This window comes from Choristoneura fumiferana, chromosome 10 (assembly GCF_025370935.1).
Source record: "Choristoneura fumiferana chromosome 10, NRCan_CFum_1, whole genome shotgun sequence".
NCBI lineage: Eukaryota > Metazoa > Arthropoda > Insecta > Lepidoptera > Tortricidae > Choristoneura > Choristoneura fumiferana.
This window is the reverse complement of record NC_133481.1, coordinates 1,216,553-1,228,865: the sequence shown is the minus strand read 5'-3', so window position 1 is coordinate 1,228,865 and position 12,313 is coordinate 1,216,553. Positions and strand designations below refer to the sequence as shown.

Below are 12,313 nucleotides of genomic sequence, written 5' to 3'. Positions count from 1 at the left end.
CCTTTACTGTTTTGTTTTGTTTATAATTTATTAATTACACGTGTCTTTGTTTGGTTTCGTGCTGTTTGTTTTCATTATGTTATTATTTATTTGGGTTTTAATTTTAATTTTTGATATCTAAATTTTATTACTTTTTGTTGTTTCTTATTTGATTTATCATTTGTGAATTTATGTTGTTTCCGTGAAGTCGCCAACGGTCACAGCGGAAGACCAGCGTTGGCCTCTACGGCCAGCACTATGCTGAGCTGAGACCGCTTCGCAATTTTGCAAATACTTGTTCATTTTGTGTTGTATGTTATTGCGAAGTGCGAATAAACATTTCTATTTCTATTTCTATATTTCAGTGGACGTCTTCCGGCTGATAATGATGGCGATAATTAATTATGTTATATGGTTCGTGCTGTGCCTGATTTTTAGAATAAGACGGACCCATTCTTATCCCGTGGGTGTTGTAAGAGGTGACTAGAGGACCAAACATAGAGATGGGCACCAGCGCCCTCTAACCACTACGAATTCCGGACGGGAACGCTCGATTTTAATGAAAATTTGCACTTTTTTATGTAGCCTGTGTTATGTCCCACTGCTGGGCAAAGGCCTCCCCTAATCTCCGCCACTCTTCCCTGTCCTGGGCATGCACCTGCCAATCCAGCTGAAAAGCGCTCAGGTCGTCCCGCCATCTCCTCTTGGGATTATTTGTACTTTAAAGTGGAATATTTCGCAAACAAATCACTGAATCGAAAAATTGTCTAGCAAACCCCTAATGGTTTTAAAATACCTATTCAACGATACCCCACACTATACTCGTATGTAGGGTTGGATGAGAAAATATTTTTAGAGTTTTTTTATTGTACCATTTTGTCGGCATAGTTTACATATATATCCGTGCAAAAAATTACAGCTTTCTACCATTGATAGTTCCTGAGCAAAGCCGCGGACGGACAGACAGACAGACAGACATGACGAAACTATAAGGGTTCCGTTTTTGCCATTTTGGCTCCGGAACCCTAAAAAACCATTACATTATGTATTGCGACAATTATGAGACTCGATGACCCCCACTACCTTGTTAAGGAAAATTCCGAAAATAGCCGAGACAACTAAACAGTTTGATGGTAAACATAGCAGCAACTTAGTTTCAAATTTATGAAACACGTCTAACAACTGGGTCACTTAAACATGTCGAACGCTAGCTCACGGGACAAAATTAATGAAACTTAAACTAGACCAAAACTGTATTCCAATTTAGCAAGTTTCCCCGCAACATGTACTGAAGTTATAATTACCACTTCTGCGTTCAAAAACCACATCTCGTCTCATTATTGTCTGTGAAGGCAGGTTTCCGAGCTATTCAGCGTTCTTTGACGTGATGGCTTCTAAAGTAGTTTTGAAGAAAAATGAGTATGAGTTTTAAGAGAGTTTATACCTGCTGAGCTGGCAACGTTGCATTTTTGTTAGTTTTTTTTTTGTAAAAAATGTGGTCTGATAGAACTCTTCATAATATGTAAGTTAATATGTCTACTCCAATAATTATTTGTGACAGACTTTTATTTTCTTTAAAAACCGTTAATAAACATTTGTTCCTTTTTAAAGAATATAAAAGTCTATAATGAATAATTTTGAAGGTAAAAATCCGTGAATACATACTTAGTTGTTATTTCTTCTACATATATACCTAATGAACTTTACACAGAATTTGTTATGCCTGTTAAAGCTATCATTATATGTTGATAAATAAATAGTTATAAAAATAATGATAAACAAGTAAGGCTTTTGTCCAGCAGTAGTAAACCGCGTTAGCCTGATAAAATAAGTGGAGCACTGAAAACTGTTCATTAAAATTATACCCGTAGAGCACTCACAAACTTTCGCAGTTATAATAAACTAGCTTTTGCCCCGGCTTCGCTCGCATTAAATTTGGGTAACAATGTACAACAGCAGAAAAAGTAGGCTTTGTCATTTGGGGATAGTCAGATCACATAATATGTAAGAATTTTTTAAATCAGCTCCGTAATTGAATTAATTTATTTCTTTCCCGCGGGAATTTTGCATTATCCCGAATAAAAAGTAACCTATGTCAATTAAGGATAGTGTAGCTTACTAACGGTGAAAGAATTTTTAAAATCGGCTCAATAGTTTCAGAGATTCGACTACAAACAAAGAAGCGAAAAAAGTTTAGATATTTCCCTTCCCGTGGGAATTTCGAATAATCCTTTTTTAGTGCGCGTCTACATCTATCAAGGAAACATATATTCCAAATTTCAAGTTTCTAGCCCCAGTGGTTTGGGCTGTGCGTTGATCTATAAGTCAGTCAGTCAGTTTCTTCTTTTATATATATAGATATACATAGTAAACGTTTAGACTGTAAGTCGTAACTTATTTCTAACGGTCAAATTATTTTCCATCCAAATCTACTTAGATCAGCGATCCGGACCATCCGTCCGACGGATTACATGCTATTAATAGCGAGTTTAGACCTTAATCCAACGGAAGAGGTCATAAATTGTCGAAGCACGGGTAACTCTACCCTGGTAGTCCGATTTAGTGATATGCCGAAATCCGTATCCGTAACCGCTGGTATCTGAGACTCAGATAATAAACCTTTGTATCGGTATCTAGGTACCTATTATCCTAACTTTTATTATAAATGTGAATCTAAGTAGCTACATGATCGTACTCAAAAGATAAAGTACTCAACCGATCTTAATGAATTTTGGTATGGAGATAATTTGAGACCCTGAAAAGAAATGAGTCGCGAGCAAGAGATAGTTTTTAATAAATTTTCAACGTAATCCTTTTTAATCTAAAATGGTTATAACTTCTATAGGTCAATTCACAAAAGCTCGCACGAATGAATAGAATAAAAGTAATGTTACTTGTCATGGTGTGCGTGCTGTTTTTCTATAACACGTAGATATACATAATCATTCAAAATACAAACTGAGACAGATGCACAGAAAAACCAGAAAAATAGACCAGCGCTGGGAATCGAACCCAGGCTCACAGCATTCCGTGCCGCGTGCTATACCGCTACACCACCACTGGACAGGAGTACAGACACGAATTTCTCCTATGCACCACATATCTCAGCTTGTTTGTTTCTTATTTAGTCACTTAAGCAGCGACACTAACCGACCCCGACCGATAAAACCGACCGACCGACCGGAGCGGATGACCGTAAAAGTAACAAAATTTGGAGTTTAAATAAAAAAAGTTGAGATATGTGGTGCATAGGAGAAATTCGTGTCTGTATTCCTGTCCAGTGGTGGTGTAGCGGTATAGCACGCGGCACGGAATGCCGTGGACCTGGGTTCGATTCCCAGCGCTGGTCTATTTTTCTGGTTTTTCTGTGCATCTATGTCTCAGTTTGTATTTTCGATATGGGTTTTACGGGATGACCGTAAAAGTAACAAAATTTGGAGTTGAAATAAAAAAATACAAAAAGCCACCAAAAACCAATCTTATAATCATTCACTCATTCAGTTCCTGCCAGTTGTTGTGATTCGTCGTATATCAATAAATTTAGATAAAATCCATAACCTTCTTAGCACATGCGTTAATAGAACAACGACCAGGAGCTGACTTAGAATTGTATGACGCGCTACGTGACCATGACTCTATTCTATCATGATTATTGTAGTAAAGAAGAGGAGACTAATTTTTTTTTTGTCATGTGACACTTGACACCAATTGACCTAGTCCCAAACTAAGCAAAGCTTGTACTATGCACACTAGGCAACGGATATAAATGCATAAATACATACTTAAATACATATTAAACACCCAAGACCCGAGAACAAACATTCGTATTATTCAAACAAATATCTGCCCCGACCGGGATTCGAACCCGGGACCTCAAGCTTCGTAGTCAGGTTTTCTAACCACTTGACTATCCGGTCGCCTAAATTAAATTAATTATACCGGATATCTTTCTTTAGGAATTATTAGACAGAATTACAAATTGTTCATTTCTTAGAATATAGTAGGTGCCCATGCGTTGGGCCTATCAAAGTTTAACGACCAACTGCATTCAATGGTTCAGTCCACGAATGTTCGAGAAGGGCTGCAGAACTGAAGGAACACCGACGGATTGTGAACCACCACCCCTGATGTCTCGATCTTAACCACTCTGCCAAGAGTATAAAGAAGAACAGTAGGTATAGGAATTAAATTACATCATCTTCGCCGAATGTAAAAACCGTATCCGTATCCGCGGATTTTCATTTTTAACAAACCACGGCGCAACACTAAGCATGGTTAGAGTGACGGGCAATTACATTGTGGCCTGCGCTGGATATTTTGGTAATTCAAGACCATGCGCTAAGGCTCTCGTCTAGTTAATATTGAGCGTGACAGGCGGAACGTGCAAGACGCATTATGATCAGATAACAGGGCCTCTATTCAAACGGCCGCGATATCGCGGTGGTGGGCCAGCTAGTACCTCTAACGTGTGTGTTTTACGTGGATTACCATGGACAGTTGCAGTGGTTCTGTAGATGTCCAAGGGCGGCGGTTATTACTTAACATCAGGTGAACTGGACGTCCATCAATTGGATTTCATATTGTAATAATTTCCTCCCTTTCCGTCCGTCCCAAATAAAAGTAATAGTTTTCACTTTACAGATTTATTCAATCTCAATCCCACGTTGACAATTCTTAGTAAAAGCTAATTATAATTGCCAGTCTCCAGACGCACACCATTACTCCCCCTGTCTTCGTCCCAACCACCCCCTCACCCCACTGACAGCTCCTGTCAGTTGGATGAAGTTGATGTTTTAGCTACTGGAAAAACAGTTAAGAAAACTTAAACGCTAACAATATAAAAACACGGCTGTATTACTCTTCAGGTCAGAACACAGGACTGCCAGCTGATTGCCAGGATTAGTAAGTAAAATGGTGATGATCCGAGTGAACTTTAAGCAGAGCCTTACCACCCGAAGAGATGGCGCAGATGCAGATGGTTCTACACTTCACAAGTTAATGTAACCATTAATTTTGAATTATAAATTTAGTTATTATTAATAGAACTTTCGCTCCAAAAGCACCTTTAAGCTTTGAATCCATAACCTCGAGCAGTGACGAATTAGTGGCCTGTGAAGTTTATTATTAATTGACATTGAAAGGCCAATCCAGTGTTGAATTTCTAATCTGGTATTGAACATCTTAAATTCCAGCTACTTCCACTATAATTTACGTACTCAAAGAATTCAAAGAATGGAGCTGGCTCCGAGGCGGTATAGGATTACCTCACTTTGTGGTAGTAGAAATTCTTTATTTTCAGATTCGTGTCAAGTACCTAGTTATATTCGTTTCGTACGACCAATTGCGCTCAACGCAACGTTTTTGTGTTAAAAAAAATTCGGCATAAAATTCGTTTTTTCTTGCTGTGCAACGATTATGTAACTGAATTCGACTTTCGCCTTTTCACCCATGCTCGCCGCCAGCTTGTCAGTAGCATTACACGTCAATCGAATACGTACGATACTGCTTAAGTATATAAAATTACTACGTACAGTCAGAGTCATATAGTACGTAGCATCAAGGTCACCAAATACTTGGGAACATACAAAATGGTAATTACCAGTGTTAACGCCGATGTTTCCCGAACGGCTCCGAGCGCGCGCGCCGACGCCGCGTCCCCCGCGCCTCACCGCCGCACACCTGACTGACGACACCAGCGAGTACACGTCTCTCTCGCTGTCAAACTAATTTTATTTTAATTGTTGTACTTTAAGAAGAAATAAACCCAGTAAATAACTTTGGAGTCAGATTTTCATTGCTACCAAACATTTGGAGACCTCGACGTGATCGAATCAACACGCAACGCTTCATACCTACGCATTATTCACAACAATAACCACGGACCTGCTAAGATTCAACTTCAAAGCAAGCAAGGAAACAGACAAAGGATATTAACGAAGATACGTGATAAGTGCTAAATACGAAGGAAGTGTACCTGTTTCTATTTTATTATAAGTTTAATGCAATCTTAGCCAGTGTTTTGTGTGAACAACGGAGATAGCGTATTTAAATTATTCAGTACAACAAAATAAGTTTGAATCGAGCTAATCGGTGACGGCCATTTTCTAATTGCCTTTCAATTGTTAAATTTGCTAAAATAACCAAGTCATGTGTGTGTTTGTGCATTATTGTTAAGCGAAAATATGCTAAGGTTTTAATTCGTACATTTAATATACTTCTTTACTTACTACTTGAATGAAAAATTAACAACGCTTTGCATTCCTTTGAAGACTTACCTATACCTATATCGTAACTATCTAACTAACCTATCTATCTTTCTGTGTGTAAGCCAAACGCTGCATTTATCTTCAACCTTCTTGTAACAAATAAATACCTATTTCAAGCTATTCTTAGCCTGTCCCTAAAGAAAGGAATTATAATTTGCAAGTATTTTAAATTGCTTTGCCGACTATTTCAGATTAATTATACAACAGAACTCGGATGGAAGTAAGTTGACGAGAACAATAAATACGTAAATATTGTCGGCGAAAACAATAATACTGAGCTGTAATACCTAACAAAGCGGGCAAGGATTGGATTTTGTCTACAATTACCTATAACGGCGTGATCAAGGTATGGAATCGTTTATTTATATTTAACTTGGTTTCGTTTATCTGAATACCCAAGTATCTTACGTACGATACCTACTTTAACACGTACAAACGTGCAAATTTATTAGATTGCGTTGCTTGCGCTCACAAGATGGGTGATTTAAAAGAACTTATACAGCAAAGAGGGTCTATTAGATCTCGGTTAACACTATTTAAAAAGTACTTATCTCCTTTGCTTGAAAGGAATATAAAAGAAATATCTAGTGCCGAAATAAATGAGTTGTCATTACGTTTGAATAAAATGCAAGTGGTGCTAGATGGGTTTGACCAGATTCAAAACAAAATTGAGCAGTTAGATACATCTGAAAAGCAAGTAGAAGAACGGGAAGATACGGAAAATTTATTTTATGCTAGTTTTGGTCAGGCCCAAGACTTGGTGGAAAAGTGGAAAAATAACCAACAAGAGGACGAAGTTTCTAGTGTGTCCAGTCGCAGTGCTGCAAATAAGATAAAGTTACCACCATTGAAACTTCCTCCTTTTGATGGAAATACTAGTAAGTGGCTAGAATTTCGCGACACATACCTGTCACTTATACATAAAAATAATGACATGGACAATATATGCAAATTTCATTATTTAAAGTCCTACTTGGAAGGGGAGGCAAGTGCTGTAATTAAATCGGTGTCGGTTTCTGCTGACACATATGCCATTGCTTGGTCTCTCCTGTGTGAAAGATATGATAACAAACGCTTATTGGTTAATCAACACCTCAAGTGCCTTTTTAACCTCGAGCCTTTGTCGAGGGAAACTGATAGGGGTATACGCAATTTAATTGATTCTATTTCAAAAAATTTAGAAGCGCTTAAAACGCTTGGTGAATCCACGGACAAGTGGGACACGCTTATTATTTACATGGCATCTATGAAACTTGATAGTGCCACTGCTAGGAGGTGGGAAGAACACAGAAATGAATTTGAAAATTCTCCTACTTTACAGGATTTTTACAAGTTCTTGCGTAATAGGGCTGACGTTTTGGAAACTGTTCAGTCTACACGGTCAGATGTGAAAAATGAAAAACGCCCCTTTATTCCAAAAACTAAGTCGTTTATTGCTTCATCTCCTCAAACGCCACCTACCAGCTACCAGTGCATGTCCTGTAAACAGAATCACCGATTAATTGAGTGTCCTAAATTTAAAACATTGTCCGTGGATGATCGTTATCAGCAGGTTAGCCAGTGGAAGTTATGCAAAAATTGTCTACGCCCCGGTCACCTTACTTATCAATGCCGCGCTGGTGGTTGCAGGATCTGTAAAAGAAAACATAGTACTATTTTACACAAACAATTACATGTCCAAGAAATTACAAATACTGAAGGTACCGTGACAGGGCAAGATAATAATAAAACTAATACTAACCTTACTCAAGAGACAGCGTCTTCCTCTGCCGCAACTGTTTCTCGATATGAAAATCCAATTGAGAGTAAAGCTTCAGTCGCCATGTCCGCTGTATCCTGTGATCAGGTTCTGCTTTCAACAGCGCTTGTCAACGTTACAAGTCAGGGTAAAAAATATACTTTGCGGGCGTTATTAGATAGCGGGAGTCAATCTTCATTTATATCTGAAACAGCAAAACAAAGGATTAATTGCAATGTTACTCAAACTAATCGTGCCGTAATAGGCATTAATAATGCAACATTAAAAATCAACGAACATTGCGATCTTACTATACAATCACTGCATAATGATTTCTCCACGCCTGTGAAATTTTATATAGTACCAACTATCACAGACAAACTGCCTAACATACAGGTTAAGTCGCAGTTAGGAATTCCCAGTAATTTAATCCTAGCTGATCCTCAGTTTTGTCATCCGTCAGAAGTCGATATCCTACTAGGGTCTGATATATTTTGGGACCTTATGGGATCCAAACAAATTAAACTAGGGCAGCATAAACCTGTACTGACGGAAACAAAATTGGGATGGATAGTAGCTGGCCCCACGGGGGGAGCTACTGTGATTCTTCGAGTTCACAAAACATAAAATGCAAATTTTCTCAAGACATTAAAGATCAATTATCTAAATTCTGGGAACTCGAGGAATTGCCAATGTCAAAGGCTGCTTCGCCTCAAGACGACTATTGTGAGGAACTGTTTAATAACACTACCTATCGCGACGCGGACGGAAGATTTGTTGTTACAATTCCGTTGCGAGATTCCTCAGATGCCCTTGGTGACTCTTACAAAATTGCCGAAAAAAGATTCTTTAATAGTGAGAAACGAATGTCAAGTAATGATTCCCTGAAAAAAGCTTATTCAGAATTTATTCACGAATACGAGAACCTGGGACATCTGACAGAAATCTCAAAGCCAAACTTCGGTTACTATCTCCCACATCACGCAGTGATTAGGCAAAAAAGCGAGACGACACGATTAAGAGTTGTTTTCGACGCTTCTGCCAAAACTACTTCTGGGGTATCATTCAACGACATTCAATATGTCGGACCTACCGTACAAGATGATTTGTTAGCAATTTTACTCAGATTCAGACAACATAATTACGTAGTTACGGCAGACGTCGAAAAAATGTACAGGCAGATACTTATAAAGCCTAATCAACGCCACTTACAGCTAATTTTGTGGAGAGACCAAGAAACACAACCAATCAGAATTTTACAATTAAACACAGTAACGTATGGAACTGCTGCAGCTCCATATTTAAGTACCAGATGCTTATTGCAACTAGCAAAGGAATGCGAAGACGAAAACATTGCGCAAGTTATACAGCATGATTTTTATATGGACGATTTGTTGACTGGATCTAACACAGAAGCAGAGCTGAGTCATATCTGCGAGTCAGTAACTAAAACTTTAAAGACTGCATGTTTTCCTCTTCGTAAATTCCACACAAACGCTCCTTTGGTCGTAAAAAATAGTCTAGGTTCAATGATACCTAAGGATTTGGACATTTCTGCAGAGTCGAGCGTTTTAGGTCTTACATGGCATCCTAGCGCTGATGTGTTGCAATTTTCGGTGAACATAGATGCAACGCAACCAGCAACAAAACGCAAGATACTGTCGAATTCAGCTAAAATATTCGATCCACTCGGCCTATTAAGTGCAATTACGATTACTCCTAAGATAATATTACAGAAATTATGGCTGACTAAACTAGATTGGGATGATTTAATTCCCACAGAATTGTCCACAAAATGGTCAGATTATGTAGAGAATCTAAAATATCTTGCTAACATAAATATTCCTAGAGGCGTTTTGTGTAAGAAACCTAAAGCAATTACATTACATTCATTTTCTGATGCATCGCAGAATGCTTATGCTGCCTGCGTTTACTTAACTTCAACCGATAATGAAGATAATACACTTACACGATTATTGTGTGCCAAAGCCAAAGTCGCTCCACTAAAGCCGACCTCAATCCCACGTCTGGAGCTCCTAGGTGCGTTGTTGTCCGTGAGATTAGCGGTCAAGGTTCAAGATTCTCTGCGCTGTCATATTGACCGTATTTTTCACTGGTCCGACTCCACTGTTGTCTTAAGTTGGCTCGAGGCTGAACCACGTAGCTTAAAAACTTTCGTCTCAAACCGAGTAGGAGCGATCCAAGACCTGTCCCCTCATGGAACATGGAGACATGTTCCGGGCGATCAAAATCCCGCGGATTTGGCCTCTAGAGGAGTTGAACCTCAACAGCTTTGTAATTCAGCTTTGTGGTGGCAGGGTCCCTCGTTTTTAGAAAGAGACATGTCGTATTGGCCTGAATTAAACCAGCGCAGCCTTGAGAGTGAAGTACCTGAAATGAAAACTTATATACTAAATAATAAAAACACTAATACTACTAACGGTACAGACACAGCAAGCGCTCCTTCCAAGGTTATTGACTTTACCAGGTATTCGAAATTGTCAACCTTGCAAAGAGCCTTTGCTTATGTGAAACGGTTTATTCACAATACACGAAATCGTAATTCAAAACTGTTAGGATATTTAACCAGTGACGAATTAAATACGTCGCTTATGTGTTTAAGTAAACTATCTCAACAAGAATCCTTTGGAAATGAACTAAATCTTTTTCAAAATAATAAAGGCTTACCTGCAAGGTCTCGTATACTGTCACTTACTCCTTTTATTGATGAAACTGGTCTTCTTCGGGTTGGCGGCCGCATTCAAAATGCACCTGAAAATTACAATAAAAAACACCCTATTATATTGAGTCCAAATCATCCTTTTACAAAGCTAATTTTTAAACAAGAGCATTTGAAATTACTACATGGTGGTCCTCAACTTTTGTTGAATAGTGTACGAGACAGGTTCTGGTCTTTGAATGGAAGAATTTTAGCGAGAAGTACTGTTAATAACTGTAAGATATGTAGAATCATGAAAGCAAAAAACATAAACCCACTTATGGGTAACTTACCACAGCCACGCGTAACACCAAATATTCCTTTTCAAGTTTGTGGGATAGATTACGCTGGTCCTTTTCAAATTACGGATCGTAAAGGTCGTGGCTGTCGTATAACGAAATGCTACCTATCGTTGTTCGTTTGCTTTTCGACAAAGGCTCTGCATTTGGAGCTAGCTAGCGACCTCACGTCTGAATGTTTCATTCAGTGTCTGAGGCGATTCATATCTCGCAGGGGGAAACCAAGCATAATTCACTGTGACCATGGCACTAATTTTGTGGGTGCAAGCAACGAAATCGGTAGGCTTTTAAAATCAAGTGGCGATTCCATTGCTTCTTACGCAGAGAACGAAGGCATAAAATTCAAGTTCATGCCCGCTTATTCTCCACATTTCGGTGGATTACACGAGGCTTCCGTAAAAGGGGCCAAGTTCCATCTTACTAGAGTATTAGGTAACACACACATGACGTTCGAGGAACTATCTACTCTGTTTACACAAATAGAGGCTATTTTAAATTCGCGACCTCTTACACCAATGTCATCCGATCCAAACGATTTGGAACCATTAACTCCGGGACACTTCCTGATCGGTAAGCCTTAACATCACTACCGTCACCACCACTACTTGAAGTAAATCCCTGTCGACTTAAGAGATACCAGCACATAGAACAGATGCGACAGCAATTTTGGTCCCGTTGGCACAAAGAATTTCTATCAGAGTTACAACAAAGGGTGAAATGGCAGACTAATGAAGAAGGTCTACAAGTTAACGACATGGTCGTCCTTAAGGAAGCGAATGTTCCGCCTATGAACTGGCGCCTAGGACGCATTAAGAAGTTATATCCTGGCCAGGACGGCATCGCTAGAGTAGCTGATATCCTGACAACTAGAGGTACAGTGCGCCGCGCCGTGCACAAATTATGCGCACTACCTAAGGATTCATCAACATCCCGGAAATCATCTTCTGTATCATCGTCAAGTCCGAAGGCACCTTCAACACCTCGGACATCCTCATCTACAGCGACGTGCTTAAAGCCACCAGCTACGTCGACTGATCCTTCGGCATCGTCGTCCACCGTGTCTTCACTCCTCGAGTCTCCACCTACTCGAGGGGGGAGTATGTTAACGCCGATGTTTCCCGAACGGCTCCGAGCGCGCGCGCCGACGCCGCGTCCCCGCGCCTCACCGCCGCACACCTGACTGACGACACCAGCGAGTACACGTCTCTCTCGCTGTCAAACTAATTTTATTTTAATTGTTGTACTTTAAGAAGAAATAAACCCAGTAAATAACTTTGGAGTCAGATTTTCATTGCTACCAAACAAACATTGA

The 12,313-nt window shown here is 39.3% G+C and overlaps 1 long non-coding RNA gene across 1 annotated transcript; it reads right to left on the bottom strand.

Annotated features, from left to right (window-relative positions):
* Positions 1–5,587: 5,587 nt before the first annotated feature.
* Positions 5,588–11,570, bottom strand: LOC141431816 (uncharacterized). Its single transcript, XR_012451753.1, has 3 exons — positions 10,672–11,570; positions 9,953–10,374; positions 5,588–8,188 (listed from the first exon to the last, which is right to left on the bottom strand). It is a non-coding gene; the product is annotated as an uncharacterized lncRNA (long non-coding RNA).
* Between the last annotated feature and the right edge of the window lie 743 nt (positions 11,571–12,313).